General features: G+C 29.9%; 2 pseudogenes; both read left to right on the top strand.

Annotated features, from left to right (window-relative positions):
- The window catches only part of LOC105134633 (uncharacterized), a 7220-nt pseudogene extending 7050 nt beyond the window's left edge, over nucleotides 1–170 (top strand).
- A 2703-nt stretch (nucleotides 171–2873) lies between these two features.
- On the top strand, nucleotides 2874–6303 carry LOC105134635 (serine carboxypeptidase-like 3; annotated as a pseudogene).
- The last annotated feature ends 7201 nt before the right edge of the window (nucleotides 6304–13504 follow it).

Genomic DNA, 13504 nt, shown 5'->3' on the forward strand with positions numbered 1-13504 from the left:
CGTGTAGGGTATTATACCGATTACTGTAATCAACTGGGTGTGGCTCCTGGAGATAACCTTACTTGTTAGGAGAAAATCCCAGTTTTCTTTTTTCTTTTTGTTTTCAAATAATAAACAATAAGAACATGGATAGAACATAAGAAGCTACGCTTTTCTTGTTTCATGTGTAACGTTTGGCGTACTTGTTTTCTTATGCATGGCTTTAAGAGGAAATGTACTGGAAAGCTGCCACTACCTTTCCGATTTCATTATTGGTGTGAAACTTTCCGGCACCGAGCATCTTGATGCTCGGTTCCAAGCCACACACATATATATGGAAAAAAACACGAAACATTTATAAGAAAATTGACTTAAAAATTAAAAATAAAAGTCCAGCACAAATGAAATGATTGAAATAAACCGAACATTAAATCATACATCATTTTTGTCATTTATATTAAAAAAACATTTCTATCATGTGAAGATATATAAGGAAATTCATGATAGATATTCCAAGAAAACTTTTGTTTCTAACATCGCTTCATAAATTTATAACATTTCAATTTCTATGTAATATCATTTTTCTTATGCAAATTGCTGCATCGAAGTATAATTCTCCCACTGGGAAATAGTTGAAGCAATTAACATCAAATTAACTCCCCGTGTAATAAACTAAGAATTCAACATATCATTTATATAAATAAAACAATCTAATTTACTTGCATTCTTCAATATTAAAAAATTTAAAACAAAAAATTTAAATTTTAACTAAAAAAAATTCAATCTCAATACTAAACACTCCTAAATAGCTTGTCCCTTTCGTAAGATTGCTATTAAATCAACAAAATATCAGACAAGTATAAAATACCAACACTGAAGAATGAGAGGTATTTATGTAATACACTAAATATTTATCTTAATTGGCTAATTTAATTATGAATTTTCATGTGATTTTGTTTTAGTAAAATTATTTTAAAGACTAATTTCATTTTACTCCATGAGATTTGAGTTAGTTTCTCTGTGTAATGTTTTAATTGTATCAATGTGATGGGTACAAAAATCTAAAATGTTTAAAAATAAAGTTGAAATTAAAGTGTTTGACAGGTTTTAATTTAAATAATTAGTAATAACAAGTGATATCTAATAAGTTAAGATGACTGATAACTGTGATAATAATAAGTGGTGTCTAGTAAATTAAGGTAACTGTTACTTGTAAAAAAATTCCTTTAATAGACTTGAGAAATATTTGATAGTAAAGTCAACAACTTTATAGAGAGATAAAGTACAATGATACTTTGAAGGGATAAACTTTGAAAATATGTATATTAAAATTATTACGAATGAAAAAATTGTGAACTTGATGTTTGAATGATTCATGTTGTATTTATAGTCTATAAATCTTATCTTTTTGTAGTAGAAAGTAATATTTAATAAATCAACGTGACTAATAGCTGTGGTAGCAATAAGTGATGTATGGTAAGATAAGGTGGCTAGTACCTATAAAAAATCTCTCTTATGGTAAAATCAATAACTTTGTAAAGAGAAAAAATACAATAATAATTTAGAGAGATGTATTCTGAAAATATATATGCTAAAAATATTAAGAATAAAAAAATTATGAATTTAGTGTTTGAAAGATTCATGGTGTATTTATAACCTATAAATCTTATATTTTTTTATAAAGATAAATAATTAAAATATAATTTTATTATTATAATATTTTAAATTATATTTTATTCAAAATAATATATATTTATAACAAGTATTAAACTCAAGCAAAATACCTAAACCTATTAAAAAAAAAAAATCTAGACCCGTTGCTTTCACCAAGCATATTAGGCTTGGGTAGGCACCCAAACCCAAACACCTTGCATGCTGTGCAGCACGTCCAACCAAGTTTTCAGGCTTGCGCTTAAGCTAGCACTTAAGGTGATTGGGTTAAACCTAGCACCAGTTGGGCATCACATTATAAGAAAAATCTGGAATTTATCAGCTTCATAAGAAAAAAAAAAAATGGAAGCAAATTATCGAATATAGCACGATTATAATATGTATCGTCTATAGAGATCAAATCCGACAGCAATCATTTCATTGAAACCAGATGTGTCTTCGTGAGACTTTCTTGCAACCTTTTATGTCATGTAAACTATTTTTCTCTATCATGAGAATTGGTTACCTATAGCAGGCCTGCATTGTTCATGAATCATGATCATCAGACGTCAAGATTTGTGTGCATTCATCTAATGCAAAACTTGCAAATAGATCTTGGTTCTACATTTTAAAGGAAATTGTGTGTACTTTGGAGATTAAATGGGTTAATTTCCTGAATGAAATAGACTAGGATTATCCTAGAGGACTGAAAGTTTTTTTTTTTTTTTTTCATTTACATATCAAAATTATTTAAGAAAACATTAATTTGATGTTTTTTTAGATGAGAAATAATTTAAAAATCAATTTGACAAACAAAGTAATTAATGCAAAGCTAGCAAATTGGTTGATGAGTTTATTTCCTTTTTTAATTCACAGATAAGTATGCAATTACATATGTTTTAAGTAAATTATCCAAAATAGTTGCTTAATCTATCTTGCCATCTTATTAATTAACTTTTTGGATCCATTTCAAAAAAAAGAAAGAAAAAAACAGATATAATGAAAAGAAAGAGAAAATAAAATGAAAAATACACAAAAAAATAATAAAAACATCTGTATCAATGATTTTAATATTTATTAACTAATTACTAATTTCATCATGGGGCAACATATTTATTAGTTAATAACTAATTTCTATATTTCAGCTGCCCTATGCCCCAAAGAATTGAATAGATCAATAATATTTGTATTGCTTACTGCATTCAAAGGATGGGCTCCCTCGTCTAGTCGACCACTACTATATATAAAGGAAGAAGAAGAAGAAAATCTGAAAACAAGTTCATTATAACTTGTAAAGGCTACAAGATAGAATAGTTTGTGGCTAATATACCACAACGTCGACATCAAAAGCAATGGCCAGACGATGCCTTCCTTTACTTTTGTTATTGCAGGTTTGGTTACAGCTTGCTTCCGCCCACTCCATTGTTAAGTTTCTTCCTGGGTTTCAGGGGCCCCTTCCCTTCCACCTTGAAACAGGGTGAGTTTCAGACCTTCACTTTTACTGGTTTACTGATTTTACTACAGCACACGCATGCGTAAGATACACGTAAATCTTGATCTAAATTACGTGCATGCAATGGTGGGTGTGTGGAGTTATCAGGTATGTTGGGGTGGATGAAGCGGAGGATGTGCAGCTCTTCTACTACTTCATCAAGTCCCACAGGAATCCTAAAGAGGACCCTCTCTTGCTTTGGCTAACTGGTGGCCCGGGCTGCTCCGCCTTCTCTGGTCTTGCTTTTGAAATCGGTAAGAGAAGCGAAGCAGCTCACTCAATTACAGATATAATACTGCAATTGAAATGGACAGTCACTACAACTATATATATTGAGTTTATCCAGAGCCATTGAAATTTCATGAATTTCTGATGTTTTATGTGCGCAGGTCCAATAAGATTTGAGGAAAAGGAATACAATGGGAGCTTACCTACATTGGTTTTCAATCCATACTCATGGACACAGGTGATATTGCCCTTTGTACCTAGCAGGAACTGCTAGATTAGAAGATGCATTTTCTACAATATTAATCTTATAGATGGCTGCGCTGTTGATTAATTTTCAGGTCTCCAGCATAATATTCTTAGATTTGCCTGTTAGCACTGGATTCTCCTATGCAAGAACCCCACTTGCTCTTCAGAGAAGCGACTTCAAACAAGTTTCGCAAGCTGAGCAATTTCTTCGAAAGGTGCAACTTTCTGTTCCGTTTTGCAGTTGAGAATATGTGGATTTATTTTTATTGTTTTTTTCTTGATTGCATTATGTAGTGGCTAATGGATCACCAAGAATTCCTCTCAAATCCAGTTTACATTTCTGGTGACTCCTACTCAGGCATCATCGTTCCAGCTGTTGTTCAAAAGATTTCCAATGGTATGATACAAAATTGGCCATTATGGTATCGAAATGACGGTCTGTTTGCATTTTTTTTAATTGCCAGTTTTTCTTTAATCTCATTCGAGATTATCTTGAAGTAAGCTGTTCAATGGTCGCAGGGAACAATGATGGTATCAAACCACTAATAAATCTCAAGGTCCATATTATATATTCCATTATTTTCTTTCTTATTAAAAAAAAATACCTCTTTGTGGAAAAATAACTGGACTATATGTAATAAAAAACTTGAAGAAAAGAAAAACAGAGAAAACAAGAATCTACTTTCATGCTTGCATCTAAGATTTGCTGATGGCAGTGGTGTTTTAATTTGTATGGTTGCAGGGATACACACTTGGGAACCCTTTTACTGATCCTACTTTTGATTTGAACTCAAGGATTCCATTTTCTCATGGAATGGGACTTATTTCTGATGAACTCTATGAGGTTATCCACTTGGTATTGTAATGTCTGTCTTACTAGCTCAGAGCTATGTCTAACTAATGCCACAAATTGCTTCAGTCACTGAAGAAAAGTTGCGGAGGAGAATATCAAACGATCGACCCGAAAAATCCGGAGTGTTTGAAAAACCTAGAGGCTCGTGATAAGGTATTGTGTGAATCCCCTTCGATGCTTTTCCTCGGAACTCATTGTTAATGCAGATAGAGCAATTTGCTTTTTCAGTGCATTTCCGAAATTTAGGAGTCGCATATTTTGTTACGCAAGTGTCCTAGTGATTCCCCACGTCCGATAGAGATGATGGGCAAAAGAAGATATCTCCGTGAGAACTCTCAAGAATTCCTCCATTTCAAACCTGATCTTCCTACCATCGGATGCTGGGTAATTCCCCTTCCTCTTCCTCTGATATGAAATATGCATTGATACATACTGCTGTAGGCGGAAGCTGAAGACAGAAAAACAAAGAAAGAAATTGTTAAGACAGGACAGAATCATCTTTAAAGCTCCACTCATGGAGCCAGTTTTGTCACAACATCACAAAAATATGAAATACAAAGTCGACAGAAGAACATCTAGGAAAGAGATAATTAGCACATCATTCTTTTTATGAATTTATGCAAGTTTGTTTCTTGGTCCTTTCCTTATTTTGAGAATTGTCCTTCATGCCTACAGAATTATGGATTTCTTCTTGGGTCATACTGGGCCAATGACGATAAAGTCCGCAAAGCACTCCATGTGCGAGAGGAGATTAGTCAGAATTTTACGTAGCAAGAAATCATTAAGAGAATAATGCAACCCTGTTTTGATGCAGGGAAGTATAGGGGAGTGGAAACGATGCAATTATAATTATACTTATGAAATTAACAGCTGCATTAAGTATCATATAGATCTTGGCATAAAAGGTTACCGCAGATTAATATACAGGTTTTTGTTTGTTTAGATCTCACATGTTAATTAATTTTAGCCTTTTCCCTTAATCCTTTGGTTGATATTGCTGCATTAAGTATCATATAGACCTTGGCATAAAAGGTTACCGCAGATTAATCTACAGGAGCTGCATTAAGTATCATATAGATCTTGGCATAAAAGGTTACCGCAGATTAATATACAGGTTTTTGTTTGTTTAGATCTCACATGTTAATTAATTTTAGCCTTTTCCCTTAATCCTTTGGTTGATATCGTCTCTCCTTGTGCCGAACAGTGGCGATCATGACATGGAGGCACCATTCTTGGGAACTCAAGCATGGATAAGATCTTTGAATTACTCTATTGTAAATGACTGGCATCCATGGCACTTTCAAGGTCAAGTTGCAGGGTATGTTCTTCGAATGAATATTACTTTTGATCAATTTGCTGGTATTCTGTAACTCTTCTCTAGCTCTTGATTTGCCTGTTGAAAGAGCATATTAAATGAATAAAAAAGATTGATTTAGATGCTTGACTTGATCATGTGCCTGCAGATACACGAGGACCTACTCCAGTCAATTGACATTTGCAACTGTGAGGGTAAGTGATTTGGAAATTCTCCATTTCTGCTGCACAGAGAATTCTTATAGTATTAATCTCATGCAAACTTCTTTGAATTTCAATTTTTTTTTTGGCTAATTTGTAGGGTGGAGGGCACACTGCTCCATCGGACAGACCCGCAGAATGCTTCGCCATGTTTAGAAGGTGGATAAACCAAGAACCTCTGTAACTATGCTGCGACCAAAATCGCAGTCATGGGAATGGTGATATTATAAATAGTAGTTTTTTAGTTTAATTTGCATGTTATTTTACACATTAAAATAAAACATTTAAATTTATAATGAAGTTAAAACAAGATTCTAGTATCCATATTAAGGATATAGTAGAATATCATAGTTATATTTGAATCAGACAAGATCCTGGAATGCATTTATAAAGACATTCATTAACCTTAAACTAAAACTAATGTATGTATAAATTAATTACTTGTTAAAGATATATGCGCAAAAAAAAGATATTGTTGCCAAGAATTAAACGCTTTATCCTTAAAATTAAAATACTCGTCATTTGATGCAAATGATTTTCTTGGATTTTAATAACTTCACTATTAAAAGATGTATGGAATAAAGAGATTCAAAATCTGATAAGTGAAATATCATAACCTAAACTCTTGAATAGAGTAGAAACTAAGCAAAATCAAAGGAAAAGGAAGTTGGAAAAACCAAGCAAAATCAGAAGGCAAAAAACTATTGTGAGCTGTGCAAACCTAATTGATTAGTGCGAGGTGCACTCGGTAAAGGTTTGATGGATAGTTATCAAATCGGGTTAGGAAGTTGATAGGGCTGGGTTTTGGATTTTATAAGTTAATTAGGTTAATTTGAGTTAATTTAGATTAATTTGAAAAATTTAAAAAAATATTTAAAATTTTAATATTTTATATGAAAAAATTAAAAAAAATTAATTTGAATATAGATTATACATATTATAAATAATTGAGTTTAAAAGAATATTTTAAAAAAATTATCTCATATTAAAAAGATATTATGTTATCCTTTTAAGTTGAAATATTTAAACCAAATTTTTTTATCTCACATTAAAAAAAACATAACTTCTTTCTTGTAAACATAAAATATATATATTAAAGAACTTCAAATCTCACATTGAAAAGATATTATATTATTCTTTTAAGTTGAAGTATTTAAACCAAAAAGTTTTTTTTATTTCACATTGAAAAAATAAAATATTTTTCTAATATTTATATAATAAACTTTAAAAAATATTAATAACCAATTAAAAAAAAACAAGACATATAGAAGAGAAGCCACATTTTGAAAAAAATAAAAAAAATCAAGTCTCATTTGGGTTTGCTTAGATCACCACAGTTTTGCCAGGTTGTTGCACCAATCTGTCTTTTAACAAACTCAGACCCATCCAATCACTGGGTTGATTGGGCCCCTGATCGACCTGTCAGGCCAAGCCAAGTTTAATAACAGTGATTTGATGAACCACCATGCTTCTCTCTCTCAACTATCTAATCAATATAATACGAAAGATCATTTAAAACTTTATAAAAATCATCAATCATATTACACATTATAACATGTCATTTATTTTTTTTTAGGTACAAATGATTTCTTTATTTATGTGAAACTAAATAAGAAAATTTAAATTTATAAATAAAAAAATTCTTATCGAATATAAAACATTAAAAATAATAAGAAAAAAATCACCATTTCAAATGCACTCTAATCACGTTTATGTCTGGGCTTAAATTACAAACTTTTGGAATTTTATACATTTATCCTCATAAAAATCCCATCATTTAGCTGGAGTTTTTTTTATTTCTTATTGTCTCCACAACCTCAATGTCAAATAGCCCTTTTGCATCCTTAGCTGATTCAAATTATGATTCAAATTGTGAGCCAATTTTACCCATTTCACTTGTATTAAGTATCGGCTTTTGTAAGCATTGATATAATCCAATTTTAATATTGACATTAACCTTATTAGGATTATAATGATAGTAAAAAATTCAAATAATAAGTTGTTGCATGTAAACATATATTCCATATAGGTATATAATTACAAAATTTCATATAGTTATATAATAATGGAGTTGAAATTCTCATCTTGCATCAATAATATTCCATATAGATATATAACTACCAAATAATAACAAGAATATTAATAATAAGTTATGAAATCATTATCATTTGTTAACTAAATATAACATAATTAAGACAAATGTGAAATAAATATATTGAATCAACAATATAGATAATTAGTAGTCTAGTATCTGTTTTTCACAAAATCAAATTTAATGAATTTTTTTTACTTGATTCATTGCTTCATATATAAAATACATAATTGGTTTCTGGTCTGAATCAACTAAGCAAAGAATTTTAACTAGAGAATATATTGTCTTGACAGATATAATGACATAATATCAAATCATCTTCTTTTATAAACTGTTTTATCTTGATAGATATAATGACATAATACCAAAACCTGATGTCTAGAACACAGTTTTGAATTTGCTTCCTTTCTTCTATTCTTGAAAACCTACTTGACCTCCATTGTTTAGAAGTAAACATAGTGTTCAAGTGCGTTTTATAATCATTCAAATATCTTAGAGTCAAGTATGTAGTAACAAACTGAATGATAGCAAGCCTAATCAAATCATCTTCTTTTATAAACTGTTTTAGTATGGAAATAAAAATAGTTCTTGAATAAGTATACCAGGCAATCCTCCTCCTCCTATCAATAGTTACTTAATGAACCTCAAGAATTTTCTCAAAATCTTTCAATATCAAGTCGATTTAATGGACAACATATGGTATATAAAACAATCCTTTTCTTTTTCTTATCAATAATTGTCTTATTACCTTATAATTTGCAGTATTATTGGTGATTACTTGCATAACACTTTCCTCCTCAGTCCTCTCCATATTAACATCCAATATCTCAAATATCTTATTAGAATTTTTAGACATATTATAGGTATTCACCAATGACATAAATATATCCCTTTAGGACTATTAACCAAAAAGTTGCAAATAAAACATCTTTTCTTATCTCTTCAATCATTAGACATCATTGGTCAACCAAATTTTTTTTCATTTCAGCTTGTACTTCCCAAGCAAGTTCATTATTTCATCTACTTCTTACTTCAAATACTTCTTTTTAGTATCATGATAAAATAGAGGCTAAAAATTTAACCTATACTATACAACCAATTAAACTGCCTTGAGAAGCTTGGAGTTTATAACATAGTTAAATGAAATTGCATTAGTGTAAAAAAAACTTATAATTTATTGATATGCTTTTTCTTTGGATCCTTTTTTAACCATTGATTGATGGTAGTTTGTGTATTTTTACTCCTACTAACTGCTTTCCTTCCTTTGTCTTTTGAGTTATTTTTTTCTCTTCATCTTTTTCAATATATTAAAGAGTCTTGCTTCATCTTTTTTTAGTTGCTTTTTGATCTTTCACCTAAGCATCCAAAATCATCTTTTTTATATTTTCTAGTACTGGCATAACTCAACATCCTTATAAGTGCAAGTTAAATGAAGTTTGAAATAGAAAATGCCTCTATTAAAGAAAAAAAATTAGCAATACGTTCAAGCCTATTGTCAAAGGTAATTTTTTTTAAAATATCATACGTTCAACAGTTTAAGAATCAATTTAAAATTAGCATTGTAATCAATTCAAACAAGATTGTTAGAACCTAACCGTAATCAATTCAAGCAAGATTGTGAGGACAAAATTTGCAACCAAACAAACAAGGTTATATGAAATAGAGCATTCCAAAACAAGCATGTGTGACATAGGACAATTTAAGTTTCTAGCATACAGATAAAGTATTAACAAGTAATTGACTTTACACTTTCAAAACAAAAATGATATAACATTGAAGTGCCTTGCTGGAAAACTAACAGAAGAAAATAACATAGCAAATCAAGAAGAAAAACGAGATAGAAAAAGAGAAAATCATATGAATTCCTATAAAGCTATTACTCCAGGCTCCCAGTGAGGTATGGACTCTGAATTAGCCCAAGTGGAAGAAGGGTTAAGATGAACACTAAAACACTTTGTAGAAAAGAAGAGATTTGAGAACTTAGAAGAAGTTTTATTGTGAAACACACTTATTTTTTTTTAATGAAATAAGGAAGTATTATATTTCTAATGAAAACATAAAACCGATATTAAAATTACGAGTTTGTTGATTTCATCAAGTTAGAACAATTTCAATTCGATTTTATCAGTTTTCCAGTTTTTAAAGTGATTTTGTATAGTAATTATATGTTGAGTCATAAATTCATATAATTTTATAAGTCAACTCATAATTTTAACAACTTTTATTCAAGTTATTTCATTTATTTTATATGTAAAATATGGAAAAAACCTTAAGAAAATAACAAAATGGCTTGATTTTAAATTTAAAAATGTTAAAACTAAAATTGAGAGTGAAGGAAGTAATTTTAAGTTTAGAAATGACTAATCTATTGGCTCTTGGCAGGTTGGAACAATATTTTTATAAATGTAAAAAAAATATTAAGAGCATGGAAATCGATTAATTTATGGATTTAAATGCAACGTTGATGATCGGTAAAAATATAATTTAGTTTTTTTAAAAAACATTAAGATTACAACCTTTTTTAAAATATTGAGATAATGACAGATTGGATTGACTTCAACCCCTAATAACCTATTAGGTTTAAAAAAATTAAAAAAATTATTTTTATTTAATTGTATAATAAAAATATATGCTCACAAAAGTGAATATCAATATAAAAATAGACACTTATTTGAGATAATTATCCCTATAGAAAACAAATAAAAATAAATCATGTAGTTTATTTTTCAACCAATCCAAAATTAAATAATAAAATCAAAATAAATAAATTAAAAACAATTAAAAGATCAAAAAAATATTTTTGGTTGGTGGGTAAACTTATAAAAACTGTGAATTTGGTAACTTAGGTTAGCACAACAAACTTGTAAACCAAGTTATAGACTATACTAGGATTATGATTTATTTTTTAAAAACTATTTTTATTCAAATATATGATAACAAAAATAGACAATTACAAAATCAAACATCAACCTAGTACTAAGATATTTTTTTTGAGACTACAATAACCTCATAAAAGGAAAAATAAAACCAATTATAAAATTAAATTCTCAATTAACATAATATACAAGGATAAAATTTAAAAAAATTATTTAAAAAAATATTTAAACTTGCTAGACTTATGAATCAACAATCAACCAAACCTATGAACGGGTGCATGTACTTTAGAAAGTTTAATAATATGAATTTTCTCTTAAACTATTTTTTTAACTATAAAAAAAAGTAGAATATAAAAAAAATCAAGTTGAATTGAAAAAAAAAGAAGACATGCCATTAAACCTGTAAACCAAGGCAATTTAGGTTGTTCTAACAAACCAGCAAACCATGCTAATTTTATAAGAATGCAAAATAAAAATAAAATTTTTTATAAAACTAAATTCTTAACTATCCTAATATTAAAAAAAATAAAATTGATAAAACAAAAAAAAAAAGCATAACAAAAAAAGAGAGTAAAACATCATGATTTATATCCTAATATTAAAAAAATAAAATTGATAAAACAAATAAAAAAAGCATAACTAAAAAAAAAAAACAAAAAAAGAGAGTAAAACATCATGATTTACTATTGTAATTCATATTTCTATAAGTGTTAATGATGAGTGGTTTCCTCACACCCTCTATTATTAAAAAATAAAATAATCAAAAAAATAATAAAAAATAACATTTTAACTTTTTATTAATTGCCTAAACTAATTATTATTGCGCTTTCCCACGTGTTTTAGATTTTGTTAATAATTTAAGCAGTTTAGACATAGTCAACTGCCTCAAGAATATTAATATAATAAACAAGTTTCGTAATGACCATATCAGAATTGTCCATCTGGGAAATCTAAACTTTTAAGCAGTTGTCGGCTACCAGTACACCGCAAGAAAATAACATCGATGCCAAAACAAATGGCAAAACAATGCTTTCCTTTTCTTTTGTTATTATAGGTTTGATTACAGGCTTACAACTTACTGTCGCCCACTCCACCGTCAAATCTCTTCTTAGGTTAAGAGGCCCCTTCCCTTCCACCTTGAAACAGGGTGAGCTGCATGTAAAGCCACCACTTAATTAATTGGTGGAAGATAAAATTGAGTGGAGTTGTTGGCATAATTGAAGATTAGTTGTTGACATAATTAGTGGAGTTGTTGGCATAATTGGTGGAGTATGAGTGAAGATGAGTTGCTGGCATAATTTATGGCATAATTGGTGTCATGATTTGTGACCTTTATCCCCTCACTCTTGCCTATAAATAAACAATGCCTCTAAGCTTATTATGCACACCAAGATAGAGAGAAAAAGAGGAAAGTGAAGAGAGTATAATCCCATAAAATTATGAGATATTTATGAGAGAGTAAGTGATGTGTTTTCTCCTAGTAATATAGAGATTCTTAGTTGTTCTCCTATTACAACTTACTGTCGCCCACTCCACCGTCAAATCTCTTCTTAGGTTAAGAGGCCCCTTCCCTTCCACCTTGAAACAGGGTGAGCTGCATGTAAAGCCACCACTTAATTAATTGGTGGAAGATAAAATTGAGTGGAGTTGTTGGCATAATTGAAGATTAGTTGTTGACATAATTAGTGGAGTTGTTGGCATAATTGGTGGAGTATGAGTGAAGATGAGTTGCTGGCATAATTTATGGCATAATTGGTGTCATGATTTGTGACCTTTATCCCCTCACTCTTGCCTATAAATAGACAATGCCTCTAAGCTTATTATGCACACCAAGATAGAGAGAAAAAAAGGAAAGTGAAGAGAGAGTAATCTCATAAAATTATGAGATATTTATGATGTTTATGGGTGGTAATCATGCTTTAGAGACTGCTGACATTGGCACTATTAAATTGAAGATGTATGATGACTTAATTTGTACTATTTTAGGAGTGCGACATATAAAAGACTTAAAGAAGAATCTTTTATCCATAGGACAATTTGATAGTTTTGGCTGTAAGATTTGAAAAGATAATGGAATCATGAAAAAATGGAATCATGAAAATCATCAAAGGAGTGCTGGTGGTTTTAAAGGCAAGAAAGATAGTTGAAAACATGTTTGTATTAATGGGAGAAACACATCATGAGGTAGAAGTGTCAATTGCATCAGCTAGTCCTGCAGAAAAGAAGACGATGATGTGGCATAAAAAACTAGGCCACATGTCAGAGAAAGGTTTAAAGGTTCTCTCTAATCAGAAGTCACTCCCTAAGCTTACAAAGGTTACTTTACCTTTTTGTGAGCATTGTGTTATAAGTAAACAACATAAGTTGAAGTTTGGCACATCAACAACCAAGAGCAAATGCATCTTAGATCTGATTCACTTTGATGTTTGGCAAGCACCAGTTGTATCTTTAGGAGGAGCAAGATACTTTGTATCTTTCATAGATGACTTCTTTAGGAAATGTTGGGTGTATCTAATTAGAAGGAAGGCAGATGTGCTTATAGTCTTTAAAACTTTCAAAGCGCGGGTGGAACT

The sequence above is a fragment of the Populus euphratica genome, unplaced genomic scaffold, assembly GCF_000495115.2.
Source record: "Populus euphratica unplaced genomic scaffold, PopEup_1.0 scaffold213.1, whole genome shotgun sequence".
NCBI lineage: Eukaryota > Viridiplantae > Streptophyta > Magnoliopsida > Malpighiales > Salicaceae > Populus > Populus euphratica.